Source organism: Paralichthys olivaceus, chromosome 22 (assembly GCF_024713975.1).
Source record: "Paralichthys olivaceus isolate ysfri-2021 chromosome 22, ASM2471397v2, whole genome shotgun sequence".
NCBI lineage: Eukaryota > Metazoa > Chordata > Actinopteri > Pleuronectiformes > Paralichthyidae > Paralichthys > Paralichthys olivaceus.
The window spans coordinates 1,267,189-1,282,152 of record NC_091114.1 but is presented as its reverse complement, the minus strand read 5'-3'; the positions used below and the strand labels follow the sequence as shown (position 1 = coordinate 1,282,152).

The window sequence follows — 14,964 nt, the reverse complement described above, 5'->3', positions numbered from 1 at the left end:
CTGCGGGGACGTGTGCATTTATCAGACCCGTGGTGCCCCGGCTGCTTTGGTGACACTAGATGACCTCGAACTGATCGCTGGCCCTCGTGGTGGCGACGTCTCATTTGAATGTCTGCCCTATCAACTTTCAATGGTACTTTTTGTGCCTACAATGACCACAGGTAACAGGGATTCAGGGTTCGATTCCAGAGAGGGAGCCTGAGATCAATTATTATTAAATTATTGATGACCATATACGACAAAGAATGACATAATGTGCCACACTCACGGCTGATGAAGGGCTGGATGCTGAGGGTCAATGAATTGTGTGAGATGTGTCAAATCTGTTGGTTATTATTTTTGTTCATTATCATATGTAAACAAATGTAGGCAAGATTTTTAAAATATATTTTGCATTGAAGAAATAATTGTCTGCATTCAGATTGAGCTCTATATCATCAAATCAGTAATGATTGGATGACTAATGTGCATAACAAAGACATAAATATTACATAAACCAATCCTTTTAGCCCATTATTAAGTGGAACATAGTAAATTAAATTAAATGGAAACAGTCAAACACATCTGCAGAAGCATTGACAATTGTATTGATTTAATATACACACATACAAATATTAATAATATGCATTTTCATTAATATCTTATGCCACTGACAGTATTCGACCAACACTCACAAAGCACTGCTCAATAGCCATGAATCTATGAATGAAATTAAAATATGAAACCTTTATTTGCAGTGTAAAATCACATTGAACACATGAACAACACACAACAATACAATACTTGATCACAGAATGTCAGTGCCTGTGTTGTGCATCAATAGCTCTCACACACTAAAATCACATAGATCAACATGTAAATATACATCCTCTCAATTATTTCGCATCAGTTTTAGAAACCAGCCAGCATCAAGGTCCACACTTTCCTGACACACACACACATTTTTTTACAAACACGAATCCAAACATGCTGCAGAAATGCACAATTCCCCATGCTCTCAGTGACACACAATGCAACAATTAGTTTGCAAAAATGTACCCACTTCCCGGTGATGGTAAAGTAGTTGACTACAGCTGCTCTACAGTGTTTTCCATTTTCATTATTTTATTTTCATCCTACTACATTTATTTTATAATGCTTGTGCTGTTAAGATTTCACACTATGTACTTACTGACACATAGACTTATATTTTGTTGATGCTTATGTACATATCTACATACTTAATTTAACACTTCATAGCATATTTAATTAATTCCCTCAAGCATATCACACATTATCTAATGGATCTGAAATCCTTGATTGATTTTCTTCATTTGGTCAAGAGACTAACCTCAGTCTCAGACAGGGATCACTGTAGCTATCAGTGCAACATGTGTATAGTAGCCGCCTAGCTCAGGATTTGTGTATGCTCCGCAGTGATGTGCATCATATAGAAGTCAACCTGATAAACCCCCAGGGGCCGCCATGTTGTGCAGTTATAAAAATTGCCATGGAAACGGTTGCTTCTTAAAAATCTTCTTTGATGATTGATGTGGCGGCAACCATCAAAGGGATTGCTGGCCTGCAAATCCTTATCAAATCCAATCAAAGAACCAAAAACTCTAGACATTAAAGGATATTTCTTTGGTCCTCTGAACTACCAAACATAAATAACAAGTTCCCTTGCTTCAAGTTATTAGCTTGTGAAAATAATAGACCGTCAACTGAGAAGACCACAGTCCTCATTAGTGAAGACAACAATCCTGCCTACGGAGACAACCGCTGATTTGTTCAGTAAAAATTCATCAAGAAGACACTGCTCTCATAACTACAAATCCCCCTTTACCAAAATGGACATCCTGGTAAGAATTATTTTTTTTTAGAAATGTATGTTCAGGTTGTGTTGAGTGGACTTTTAATAATGAATTCCATGTTTCTATTTTTCAGGCATGTGGAACAATGCAGTCTGAGATTAAGGCTCTGAAAGAGAAGCTCAAACTGAATGATGAGCTTCTGATAAGGGAGCAGGAGAAAATGACAGCTCGCTCTAAAGCCCACATTGGTGTCCTGGCTGAACTAGCTGTACAGAGCAACAAGGTGAAGGCTCTGGAAGAGAAGCTCAAACAGAACGATGAGCTTCTGATGAGGGAGAAGGAGAAAATGACAGCTCACTCTAAAGCCCACAATGGCAAACTGGCTGAACTGGCTGTACAGAGCAACAAGGTGAAGGCTCTGGAATTGAAGCTCAAACAGAATGATGAGCTTCTGATGAGGGAGAAGGAGAAAATGACAGCTCACTCTAAAGCCCACAATGGCAAACTGGCAGTACAAAGCAACAAGGTGAAGGCTCTGGAAGAGGACAATGTGGCTCTGAAGGAGAAGGTGGCCCTTTTGAAAAGGGATTTGAGCAGGCTTGAGCTTGTGGTGACAGAGATGGAGGAAAGGCAAGCTCACAGCCAAAAGATTGACTCCATGGACAAGGAGACTCAAACCAGCGATCTGCTTCAGGATGAGAATAATGCTCTTCAAGAAGAGCTGATGAAGCTCAGAGCTTCTTATCATGAGGTCTGTCTGAATCAGACTACCAACCAGGAGAAGTTCGACACTGAGCTCCAGGAGGAGAAGCAGGAAAAGAACGTTCTCCAAGAAGAGCTGATGAAGCTCAGAGATTCTTATCATGAGGTCTGTCAAAATCAGACTACCAACCAGGAGAAGTTCAACACTGAGCTCCAGGAGAAGAAGGTTCTCCAAGAAGAGCTGATGAAGCTCAAAGCTTCTTACAATGTGGTCTGCCACTGTCATGAAGATGATGTTTCCAGTCGGGAGCTCAATGGAGAGAGTAAGGATGATGTCACTGAGGAGAAGTCTCTCTCCAGTGTTCTCCCTGAGAAACCAAAGAAGACTTCACTCTGGAAGAGAATCCGCCACGCTCTGGGGTTGAGAAAACCACAGTGTTGGAAGTAGTCAGCAGCGCCCATCCAACAGCACCTGAGCTGACCTTACCCAGTGTTGTAATGTAACGAACTTCTTTAATAACCTTGACTCACCGTCCCTTTCTCAAGACCTGAGAAATAACCTGGATGCGCCCATCACCCAGGAGGAAATTTCAGCAGCTATATCTTCTATGCAATCAGGTTAATCCCCTGGCCCAGATGGGCTTCCATCAAATTTCTTTTTAAAAAATTCTGCTGATCTAGCCCTCGTCCTGTGCTCAGTGTTCTCTGATTCCTTAAACTCAGGTGTACTCCCTCCCTCGTTCAATCAGGCCTGTATCTCCTTGTTGCTGAAAAAAGGCAAAGACCCACTAGATTGTGCTTCATACAGACCGATTTCATTGCTAAACATGGATGTAAAGATCCTCGCCAAAGTTTTGGCCCACAGACTGGAGGATATCCTTCCTTCTGTAATATCGCCAGATCAAACTGGTTTTATTAAAGGACGCCATTCGTTTTACAATATTTGTCGGCTATTTAATATTCTGTACTCCCCCAAACATGTGGATTCAGAGTGCCTTGCCTCTATGAATGCTGAGAAGGCATTTGATATAGTAGAGTGGAACTATCTTTTTTTTTACACTTGGAAAATTTGGTTTCGGTTCTGTCTTTTTGTCCTGGATCAAAACATTGTATAAATGTCCTTCAGTCACTGTTTTGACCAATAGTCATTACTCTGAATACTTTGATTTACACCGTGGGACCCGACAGGGTCGCCCACTAAGCCCACTCCTTTTCGCAATTGCCATTGAGCCTCTTGCAATTGCAATTGCGGGTACAGGGAATATGGAGGGGAGGAGTCGAACATAAAGTCTTGCTTTATGCAGGCGACCTACTTCTGTTTGTTTCAAAACCAACCACTTCTCTACCAGAAGCCCTCACGATCTTAGATAATTTCAGTCAATTTAAATAAAAGCGAACTATTCCCAATTAATAAAGAAGCTCTTAAACTTAACTATACCCATCTCCCATTAAGGTGGTGAAAGATCAATTTAATTACCTCGGAATTTGTGTCACCAGAGAATTCAAAAACTTGTTTAAATCAAATTTTCTCACTTTATTTGATCAGGCAAAACAGATTTTGTCTCTGTCCCTTATTGGTAGAATAAACTCGATTAAAATGACATTGCTTCCAAAGTTCCTCTACTTGTTTCAATGTCTTCCCGTTCTCATCCCCAAATAATTTTTTAGAGCCCTTGACTCATTATTGATATTTTACATTTGGAATGGTAAACACCCTCGGCTGCGGAAAGCATTTCTCCAAAGATCCAAGCAGGCAGGGGGAATGGCTCTGCCTAATTTCCAGTACTACTACTGGGCAGTGAATATTGGGTGTTTGTTATTTTGGAGACATTTCCATCTCGAACCCACTTCCCCGGCCTGGGTTACAATGGAGGTCTGTGCCAGTAACCCTGTTTCCTTACCTGCCCTCTTAGGTGCCGCACTTCCACTTGCTTCGGATATTCCCAAGAGCAACCCAGTAGTTAAACACTCCCTGTTCATCTGGGGCCAATTTAGGAAAAGTTTTGGACTACAGCTTTTTTCACTTAAAAGCCCAATTGCTGCTAACCATCTATTTGCTCCTTCAATGGCTGATGGCGCATTCAATATTTGGCACAGAAAAGGTTTGAGATGCTTTGAAGATCTATACATTGATAATTGTTTTGCGAGCTTTTCTCAACTAACAGAAACTTTTTGGCATTGCCAAAACCCACTTTTTAGATTTTTACAAATTAGGACTTTTATACAGCGCTTAACGACCCAATTTCCTTATAAACCCCCAGTTACCCCTGTTGATATATTTCTTTCTGTTAACCCCACCTCTAAAGGTATCTTGTCCAATCTATATAACCTTATTTCCAAACTGCACTGCTCTTCAGTGGCAACTATAAGAACTGCTTGGGAGCAAGACCTAAATTACACCTTTACAGAGGACACATGGGACTCGGTGCTTGATCGGATACACTCCTCTTCTATGTGTTCTTGACATGCACTTTTACAATTTAAAGTAGTGCATCGAATCCACATATCAAAAACCAAATTAGCGCGAATGTATCCTGATGTCGACCCTACATGTGATAAATGTAAAGGCGCACCTGCCTCACTCTACCACATGTATTGGACATGTCCCTCTTTAGGTAACTTTTGGACATTGGTTTTCCATGCGTTATCAGATATCCTCCATCATCGAATTGAGCCCAATCCCTTGACTGGTATTTTTGGCATTGCTCCAGATTTGAACTTACATAAAGCTATGCTCAACTTTCTTGCTTTTGCCTCTTTACTAGCCCGACGAGCTATTTCACTTAAGTGGAAGGACCCAGCTCCTCCTTGCTGTTCACATTGGCTCAGAGACATGATATCCTGCATGAATCTAGAGAAGATTAGATACACTATTCGGGGATCAGAAAACAAATTCTACAGAATATGGCGCCCCTTCTTGGTATTTTATGAAAAACCTTCAACAATAATTTTTGACCCAGCTCCGAAAGCTGCCTGAAATGGACCACACTAAATGTCTGATTACTAGCAGCCAGTTTGTGCTAGGGTGAAAAGCTGATATTGTTGGGAAGAGGAGAGTCTAATCTTTAATTTGGTGTATAAAGGCAAAATTAAGCGAAATTTTTCTGCTTGTCAGCGCCACTGTACCAGGCGATGTACGAGTTCTTACCCCTTTTGCAAAATAACTTCCGCAAAATCCCACCCCCCCAACCGAACTCCACTCCCCGCCCGCTCTCCGCTTCCCCAACGGGCGCTGACCTTCGGAGACGTGTGCATTTATCAGACCCGTGGTGCCCCGGCTGCTTTGGTGACACTAGATGACCTCGAACTGATCGCTGGCCCTCGTGGTGGCGACGTCTCATTCGAATGTCTGGCCTATCAACTTTCAATGGTACTTTTTGTGCCTATAATGACCACAGGTAACGGGGATTCAGGGTTCGATTCCGGAGAGGGAGCCTGAGATCAATTATTATTAAATTATTGATGACCATATACGACAAAGAATGACATAATGTGCCACACTCACGGCTGATGAAGGGCTGGATGCTGAGGGTCAATGAATTGTGTGAGATGTGTCAAATCTGTTGGTTATTATTTTTGTTCATTATCATATGTAAACAAATGTAGGCAAGATTTTTAAAATATATTTTGCATTGAAGAAATAATTGTCTGCATTCAGATTGAGCTCTATATCATCAAATCAGTAATGATTGGATGACTAATGTGAATAACAAAGACATACATATTACATAAACCAATCCTTTTAGCCCATTATTAAGTGGAACATAGTAAATTAAATTAAATGGAAACAGTCAAACACATTTGCAGAAGCATTGACAATTGTATTGATTTAATATACACACATACAAATATTAATAATATGCATTTTCATTAATATTTTATGCCAGTGACAGTATTCGACCAACACTCACAAAGCACTGCTCAATAGCCATGAATCTATGAATGAAATTAAAATATGAAACCTTTATGTGCAGTGTAAAATCACATTGAACACATGAACAACACACAACAATACAATGCTTAATCACAGAATGTCAGTGCCTGTGTTGTGCATCAATAGCTCTCACACACTAAAATCACATAGATCAACATGTAAATATAGATCCTCTCAATTATTTCGCATCAGTTTTAGAAACCAGCCAGCATCAAGGTCCACACTTTCCTGACACACACACACACATTTTTTACAAACACGAATCCAAACATGCTGCAGAAATGCACAATTCCCCATGCTCTCAGTGACACACAATGCAACAATTAGTTTGCAAAAATGTACCCACTTCCTGGTGATGGTAAAGTAGTTGACTACAGCTGCTCTAGAGTGTTTTCCATTTTCATTATTTTATTTTCATCCTACTACATTTATTTTATAATGCTTGTGCTGTTAAGATTTCACACTATGTACTTACTGACACATAGACTTATATTTTGTTGATGCTTATGTACATATCTACATACTTAATTTAACACTTCATAGCATATTTCATTAATTCCCTCAAGCATATCACACATTATCTAATGGCTCTGAAATCTTTGATTGATTTTCTTCATTTGGTCAAGAGACTAACCTCAGTCTCAGACAGGGATCACTGTAGCTATCAGTGCAACATGTGTATAGTAGCCGCCTAGCTCAGGATTTGTGTATGCTCCGCAGTGATGTGCATCATATAGAAGTCAACCTGATAAACCCCCAGGGGCCGCCATGTTGTGGAGTTATAAAAATTGCCATGGAAATGGTTGCTTCTTAAAAATCTTCTTTGATGATTGATGTGTGGGCAACCATCAAAGGGATTGCTGGCCTGCAAATCCTTATCAAATCCAATCAAAGAACCAAAAACTCTAGACATTAAAGGATATTTCTTTGGTCCTCTGAACTACCAAACATAAATAACAAGTTCCCTTGCTTCAAGTTATTAGCTTGTGAAAATAACAGACCGTCAACTGAGAAGACCACAGTCCTCATTAGTGAAGACAACAATCCTGCCTACGGAGACAACCGCTGATTTGTTCAGTAAAAATTCATCAAGAAGACACTGCTCTCATAACTACAAATCCCCCTTTACCAAAATGGACATCCTGGTAAGAATTTTTTTTTTTTAGAAATGTATGTTCAGGTTCAAGTCTTTTAATAATGAATTCCATGTTTCCATTTTTCAGACATGTGGAACAATGCAGTCTGAGATTAAGGCTTTGAAAGAGAAGCTCAAACTGAATGATGAGCTTCTGATAAGGGAGCAGGAGAAAATGACAGCTCGCTCTAAAGCCCACATTGGTGTCCTGGCTGAACTAGCTATACAGAGCAACAAGGTGAAGGCTCTGGAAGAGAAGCTCAAACAGAACGATGAGCTTCTGATGAGGGAGAAGGAGAAAATGACAGCTCACTCTAAAGCCCACAATGGCAAACTGGCTGAACTGGCTGTACAGAGCAACAAGGTGAAGGCTCTGGAAGAGAAGCTCAAATAGAAAGATGAGCTTCTGATGAGGGAGAAGGAGAAAATGACAGCTCACTCTAAAGCCCACAATGGCAAACTGGCTGTACAAAGCAACAAGGTGAAGGCTCTGGAAGAGGACAATGTGGCTCTGAAGGAGAAGGTGGCCCTTTTGAAAAGGGATTTGAGCAGGGTTGAGCTTGTGGTGACAGAGATGGAGGAAAGGCAAGCTCACAGCCAAAAGATTGACTCCATGGACAAGGAGACTCAAACCAGCGATCTGCTTCAGGATGAGAATAATGCTCTTCAAGAAGAGCTGATGAAGCTCAGAGCTTCTTATCATGAGGTCTGTCTGAATCAGACTACCAACCAGGAGAAGTTCGACACTGAGCTCCAGGAGGAGAAGCAGGAAAAGAACGTTCTCCAAGAAGAGCTGATGAAGCTCAGAGCTTCTTATCATGAGGTCTGTCAAAATCCGACTACCAACCAGGAGAAGTTCAACACTGAGCTCCAGGAGAAGAAGGTTCTCCAAGAAGAGCTGATGAAGCTCAAAGCTTCTTACAATGTGGTCTGCCACTGTCATGAAGCTGATGTTTCCAGTCGGGAGCTCAATGGAGAGAGTAAGGATGATGTCACTGAGGAGAAGTCTCTCTCCAGTGTTCTCCCTGAGAAACCAAAGAAGACTTCACTCTGGAAGAGAATCCGCCACGCTCTGGGGTTGAGAAAACCACAGTGTTGGAAGTAGTCAGCAGCGCCCATCCAACAGCACCTGAGCTGACCTTACCCAGTGTTGTAATGTAACGAAGTACAAATACTTCTTTACATTTCTACTTAAGTAGAAATTTCACATATCTGTCCTTTACTTTGTTATTTTTATTTCTGACAACTTTCACTTTTACTCCACTATATTTCCTAAGTAAAATGTGTACTTTTACTCCAATACATTTCTCCCAACCATCTTCGTTACTCATTACTACAAATTAAAATCAGAAGAAATTTGAGTTGGTGACATAATGCCGTAAACATTTTGTAGTATATACGTGTGCCTGCAATATATATTATGCCAGTGGGTGGCAGTGTCACTCGATGTACCCCATGAAGAAGAGAGTGACTGTGACTGGTACCTGAATAAGAAAGAGTAAAGTTTGTTCCTCTGAATTAGCTTGCCTGTTAGCTTCTTTTTTCATATACACTAAACAACAAATTCGTTGTCATGTCAACCGCCAAGCACGAAGAAGAAGAAGTCCCGCTTGTCTGGGTGTTGTGGTGAAAAACTAAGTTCCACTCGTGGTCCAAAAATTCCAAAAATTCAGTCAAATAAAAAAGCAGTAGAAGTCAACTTAAAAGCAGCAGAGTTTTATTGAAGACAACAAAACCTGAGAGCATTCAGTAGCGAGCCGGAGCTGCACCAGAAGAACTCTGACTAACAGTGGTGTTGCTCCGCTTTATCTATCCTTAAGGGCCACACCTGTTACGACCTTCCCCCTGGAAAGTCTCCAAGCACCGGGGTTACTTTGGCCTTGGAGCTGGGACTTTCCCTCTGGAGAGCCCCTACCGTACCATGATGAGTCTCTTTTTCTTTTACACAGTTTTTCTTACTCTTGACACCATTATATCTGTCCAAACCATTTACTATTTTTTAAAAGATATTTGTCTCTGATTTTACACCATTATATTTCATTCTTGTCAGACTGCCTTTAAAAAAAAAAAAGATTATCATTTCTTCACACAAGTTATACATACACTACATACTGATTGTTACACATAGAGTATATTGTTTGATTCGTTTGATGATTCGTGATATCTGTCTTAAACTTATTGTAATCATTAGCAATTTATGTTATAATCACTCCTCAGTTTGCAGTGCAGATTAAAGGTACATAGTGACATTCATATGTGACACAGTGTAATGAACAGAAATTTTACTACACGGACATTTCACATTATTGATGCCATCATGGAAGCACTTGCTGCCGGCTCTGCTGCTACCGTTAATGCTCCAGTAGCAGTTGACTATTGGTCACTGTGTGCCCCATGACCCATGAGGTCACAAGGCCAATATAAGCCGAATTTCCTAGCTCTCTTCTCTGTTCTGCCTCTTCCCCTGCTGACCGCTCCTGGTGGAGTAGGTTCTGGCCCTGCTGTCCCAGCCAGGGAAACTTCCTCCCTACACAAGCTCCTCAACTTCCAGCAGGCCTGCCTGGAGCAGACTGCTAAAACCTTCCAAAGGCAGTGACGCGAGAGCCTGCCTAAGAACTTCAGCACAATTGGCCACGACACAAGGTCTGATCAGCAGATGCACAACAGGAGCCACAAACCAACAAGACCACTTCACTCGACTTCAAACAGCACATCCAAAAAGGAACTTTCCCTCTTTTTCATGGACAGGTAACACAACTGGGCTCTATTATTACGCTAGGCTAAGCAAAGGACTGTTTAGTCCTATTTCTATTTCATGTGATGTTTATAAGTTTGAATTGTGTTGTTGTGATATTTGGTAATATGTTATTTGAAAGTTAATGTTAGTTCTGTTATACTGATCAGTTTCTTTGCATGCATCTAACTACTTTCTTTAACCTGGCACCAACACCTCACACACTAATTTCCACAAACTTAACACATACATGATCTCAGCCACATGGTCTCAAAACTCCATCTTCATTAATGTTGCATAAGTGTGAATTTTGCCAACCTCTACACTGTCAAGAATTCCATATCCTTCAACTTTGCTAGCTATTGATGTGGTAATTTTGGTTATAGTTATTTATTTAATTATTAATCAGAGTTCCAAATTTGTAGTCAGTAAGTCTTATTTCTTAATTTGGCTATCTTTTCCCTTCCTTTGAAGGGTGGTGCCCCGATTTATCCTTTATCAGTTTAATATTAATATTTTTAATATTAATATTTAATATTTCTCTGATAGCCACATTTATTTAATGCCCAAAAGCACACCATTTAATGGTGCCCCGCATGAAGGAAAGTACATAATCGTACCCCGCGCAAGGGAAAGTACATAATCACAACATTTTTGGTGCTCTGTGTGAGGCAAAGTCATTAATAATAACATTATTTTGACTCCTCGTGGAGCACAGCACAACAGTCAACGTTATTTAAGTGATCGCTGCTGATGACGGGCTCTCCATCTCCTCTTTAAAATGGTAAATGGTTAAATGGTTGTATTTATATAGCGCTTTTCTAGTCTTGAAGACCACTCAAAGCGCTTTACACTACAGTTTTCCATTCACCCATTCACACACACATTCATACAGTGCTTCTATAGCTAGCACTTTTTTTGATGTTCTATTGGGCAGTTTTGGGGTTCAGTATCTTGCCCAAGGACACTTGGCATGCAGATGGGAAGACTGGGGATCGAACTTCCGACCTTCTGGTTGGAGGACAACCGCTCTACCCCCTCAGCATTTTTTTCGCCTAAATATTGATTTATCCTCACCCAAAAGGCAGAGCATATTCTCCAGTCCCTGCAAAGGCTTTGTTCTCACATGTGAACTGGTCCACGCACCTCTCCAGCCAGCCACGTCAGATGAAGATTCAGAGAGACTGCATGGAGAGGACACTGTGATGGGAGAATCTCCAAGAGTAGTCACACCACTGGGGCTGTGAGGTGGCCACCTTTTGTGTTTGCCTCCTGTGGATGACTGCTCTTCAGGGTAGGACAATGTCTCTTCCAGGAGTCTTTGGAGCTATTATATATGGATTGTTGGACAGAGCTGGAATTAGTGATACTGTGGCTTAATTGTTCATTTCTTCTTTGTTCCACAGGCACAGCAGCAGTGCAGCACGGCTGATCTCCAATTGGGACATGATGTTGCAACTTATCACCTAACTAATACTATTTCCAATAATGTGACTATGCCACGGAAATAATTCAGAAAAGAAAGGAGTACGCGGGAATTAAGAAAGTTTTAAAAGAGAGAGGAATCCGTTTCTAGACACCTATGGCCAGAATGAGGATACACTGGGACACCGGCCCATGGCCATGGCAACAGGTAGGAAACAAAGAGGACACCGCAACACGAGCAAAACATAAACTACAGAAATACAGAGGAATGGACAAATAAAGTATTGTCGTATATTGGGGTTGCGATGATGTGAAGATGATGAAGGAATCTCCGATGACACCGTCTTGATTGTATATAAAAGTTTAATACAAAAAGTTCAGCATCAATACAAGCAAAGCAATCTGCCTGGAGAGAGATTCGGGGCCAATGTGAATCTTCTCTGCTGCCTGGAGAGAGATTCGGGGCCAATGTGAATCTTCTCTGCTGCCTGGAGAGAGATTCGGGGCCAATGTGAATCTTCTCCCGAGGCAACTTCAACTCCTCGTTTATATAGGAGGGTTGTTTGCGTAAACCTAAAGAAAATGCATCTGGCTTTCCTCCAGATTGTCCGGTGTCAGGAAGGGAATAGCACCAGCTTAAATTTAGGGTGTCAGTTAGAGCCGTGGTCTAATGCTCTAATGTATACATTCAGTTATTCTCAAACAACCTAAAATTCCTCAGATTTTCTTAGGAGCTGGGGGCCTCAAACCCAAGGATAGACTTCCTTTAAAGGGAAGACAACACATAGCATTTCAGACACCACAGTATGTAAGTGCATTTAAATGAATAAGTAAGTGAAAGATAACACATGTTAGACACTGAAGACAAATAGTCTAAGACATTGTATATAGGTCTTCAGTCTTCACTGTTAGGACTGATCGGACGCTGTATGTGTGAGCTATAATGATCACTTCATTCCCAAAACACAGGCTCTCTAGTGGTTCCAAGAGTCTGTAAGAGTAGAGCAGGAGGTAGAACTTTTAGCTATCAGGCTCCTCTCCTATGGAACCAGCTCCCAATCTGGGTTCGGGAGGCAGACACTGTCCCAGCATTTAAAGTAAAACTAAAAACCTTCCTCTTTGACAAAGCCTATAGTTAGGGCTGGATCAGGTGAGTCCTGAACCATCCCTTAGTTGTGCTGCTATAGGTTTAGACTGCTGGGGGAACTCCCATTATGCACTGAGCACTTCATCACTTCCCTCTGTCTCTCTGTCTCTCTGCCCCCCCACACCTGTTTATTTATTTATTTATTTATTTTAACATGTCATCATGTCAAAGGTTCACTTTGTCCTCCCATAGTCCCTCTGGCTCTTCTCTCTCTCTCGTTTCAGATAACTCTGGCACCGGGACTGCAGGACAACAACAACTACCATCACCATTGTTATCATTAATTACAATAACTCAGTAATTCATTAATATATATAATCCTGTTGTAGATCACTACATTGTTATTGTTATCTCTCTCTTCTCTCCCCCGCTTTCCACCCATCTCTCCTTTCCTCCCCCCTTACTTTTCTTTCCTCACCCCAACCGGTCGAGGCAGATGACCGCCCACATTGAGCCTGGTTCTGCCAGAGGTTTCTCCCTGTTAATGAGGGAGTTTTTCCTCCCCACAGTGCTTGCTCATTGTGGGAACTGTTGGGTTTCTCTACGTTAATATTGTTTTAAGGTCTTGACTTTTAAATGTAAAGTGCCTTGAGATAATGTAAAATATGAATTGGCGCTATATAAAAAAAATTGAATTGAATTGAATTAATGAGACAGATGCTCAAGAGAATCTGGATAACAAGAATGGACCTCACTAAGGAGGGGCCCCCATATTTCATCTGAATTTCCCCTCAACCCACGGGGGAAACGTGGGGGGCAAGTGCCTACTGTTGTATTCTTAGTTCGATTTTTTTTTTATTGCTGAGTTGCTCAATGTTCTTTGGGCTATTGTTTGTTCTCATGGTATATTATATATATATATATATATATATATCATGGAGTATAATGCCATTTTCCAAAGCTATAAATGAACAGCATATCGTTAGTGTCGTTAAATGTTAATGGGTTAAATAATCCAATTAAAAGGACTAAGATCATTTTGAAAATGAGAAAACTTAAGGCTCAAGTTATCTTCATGCAGGAAACACACCTTTCCCAGGAAGAGCATGAAAAGCTGAAGAAATTTGGTTTTAGAAACACCTATTACAGTACTTGTAAACAAAGCAACAAAAGAGGTGTGGCAATACTTATACAAAGCTCAACTAAATTTGAATGTCTAAAAGAAATCAAGGATACAGAAGGACAATATATTATAGTGAAGGGGAAACTAGAGGAAGAGATGGTTACGTTAATTAATGTATATGCCCCTCCAGAGAGTACTAAACAATTCTTTAAATCATTATTCCCAGTCATGGCCTTAAAATCTGAAGGTATAGTGATATGTGCTGGTGATTTTAATATGATAATGGATCATAGGGTAGACACAACAAGTATAAAAAGAAATAAGACACATATATCTAAATTTGTAAACATGTCGTTGAAGGAACATGGACTGTTTGATGTATGGCGTGAACTGCATCCGAAGGAAAAAGACTATACACATTACTCTACTTTATATAACACCCCTCGCCCGGGGAGTAACTCAATGTAGAACCGCCACTGCCCTTAAGGAAGGTGGATTGCCACCCTCATGTAATGAAGCAATCATATCTGTAATCCCCAAGGAGGGTAAAGACGCAGAATATTGTAACAATTACAGACCCATTTCTATGCTCAATGTAGATTACAACATATACACATCCATTATAGCAAGGAGATATCAGAATTTCATGACAGAATTAATTGATGAGGACCAAACTGGATTTACTACAGGACGACAAACATTAGATAACATAAGAAGGACCCTGCAAATAGTAAACTCGATACAAATGAAGGAAACTAAGGCTATATTGCTGAGTCTTGATGGCGAAAAGGCTTTTGATGGCGTAAATTGGATATTTGTATATTTAACATTAGAATGTTTTGGATTTAACAAAGAAGCCATTAAATGCATCAATACAATATACCAGAATGCTATAGCTAGAATAAAAATGAATGGTAGTCTAACAAAAAGCATAAAGCTACAGAGGGGAACACGCCAAGGATGTTGCCTGTCCCCTCTCCTCTTTGACTTATACATTGAACCTCTGGCGCAGGCTATAAGACAGTGTGAGG

General features: G+C 40.6%; 1 long non-coding RNA gene across 1 annotated transcript; it reads left to right on the top strand.

Annotated features, from left to right (window-relative positions):
- The first annotated feature begins 7,429 nt into the window (after positions 1-7,429).
- Positions 7,430-9,263, top strand: LOC138406692 (uncharacterized). Its single transcript, XR_011240027.1, has 2 exons — positions 7,430-8,270; positions 8,388-9,263. It is a non-coding gene; the product is annotated as an uncharacterized lncRNA (long non-coding RNA).
- Positions 9,264-14,964: the final 5,701 nt, after the last annotated feature.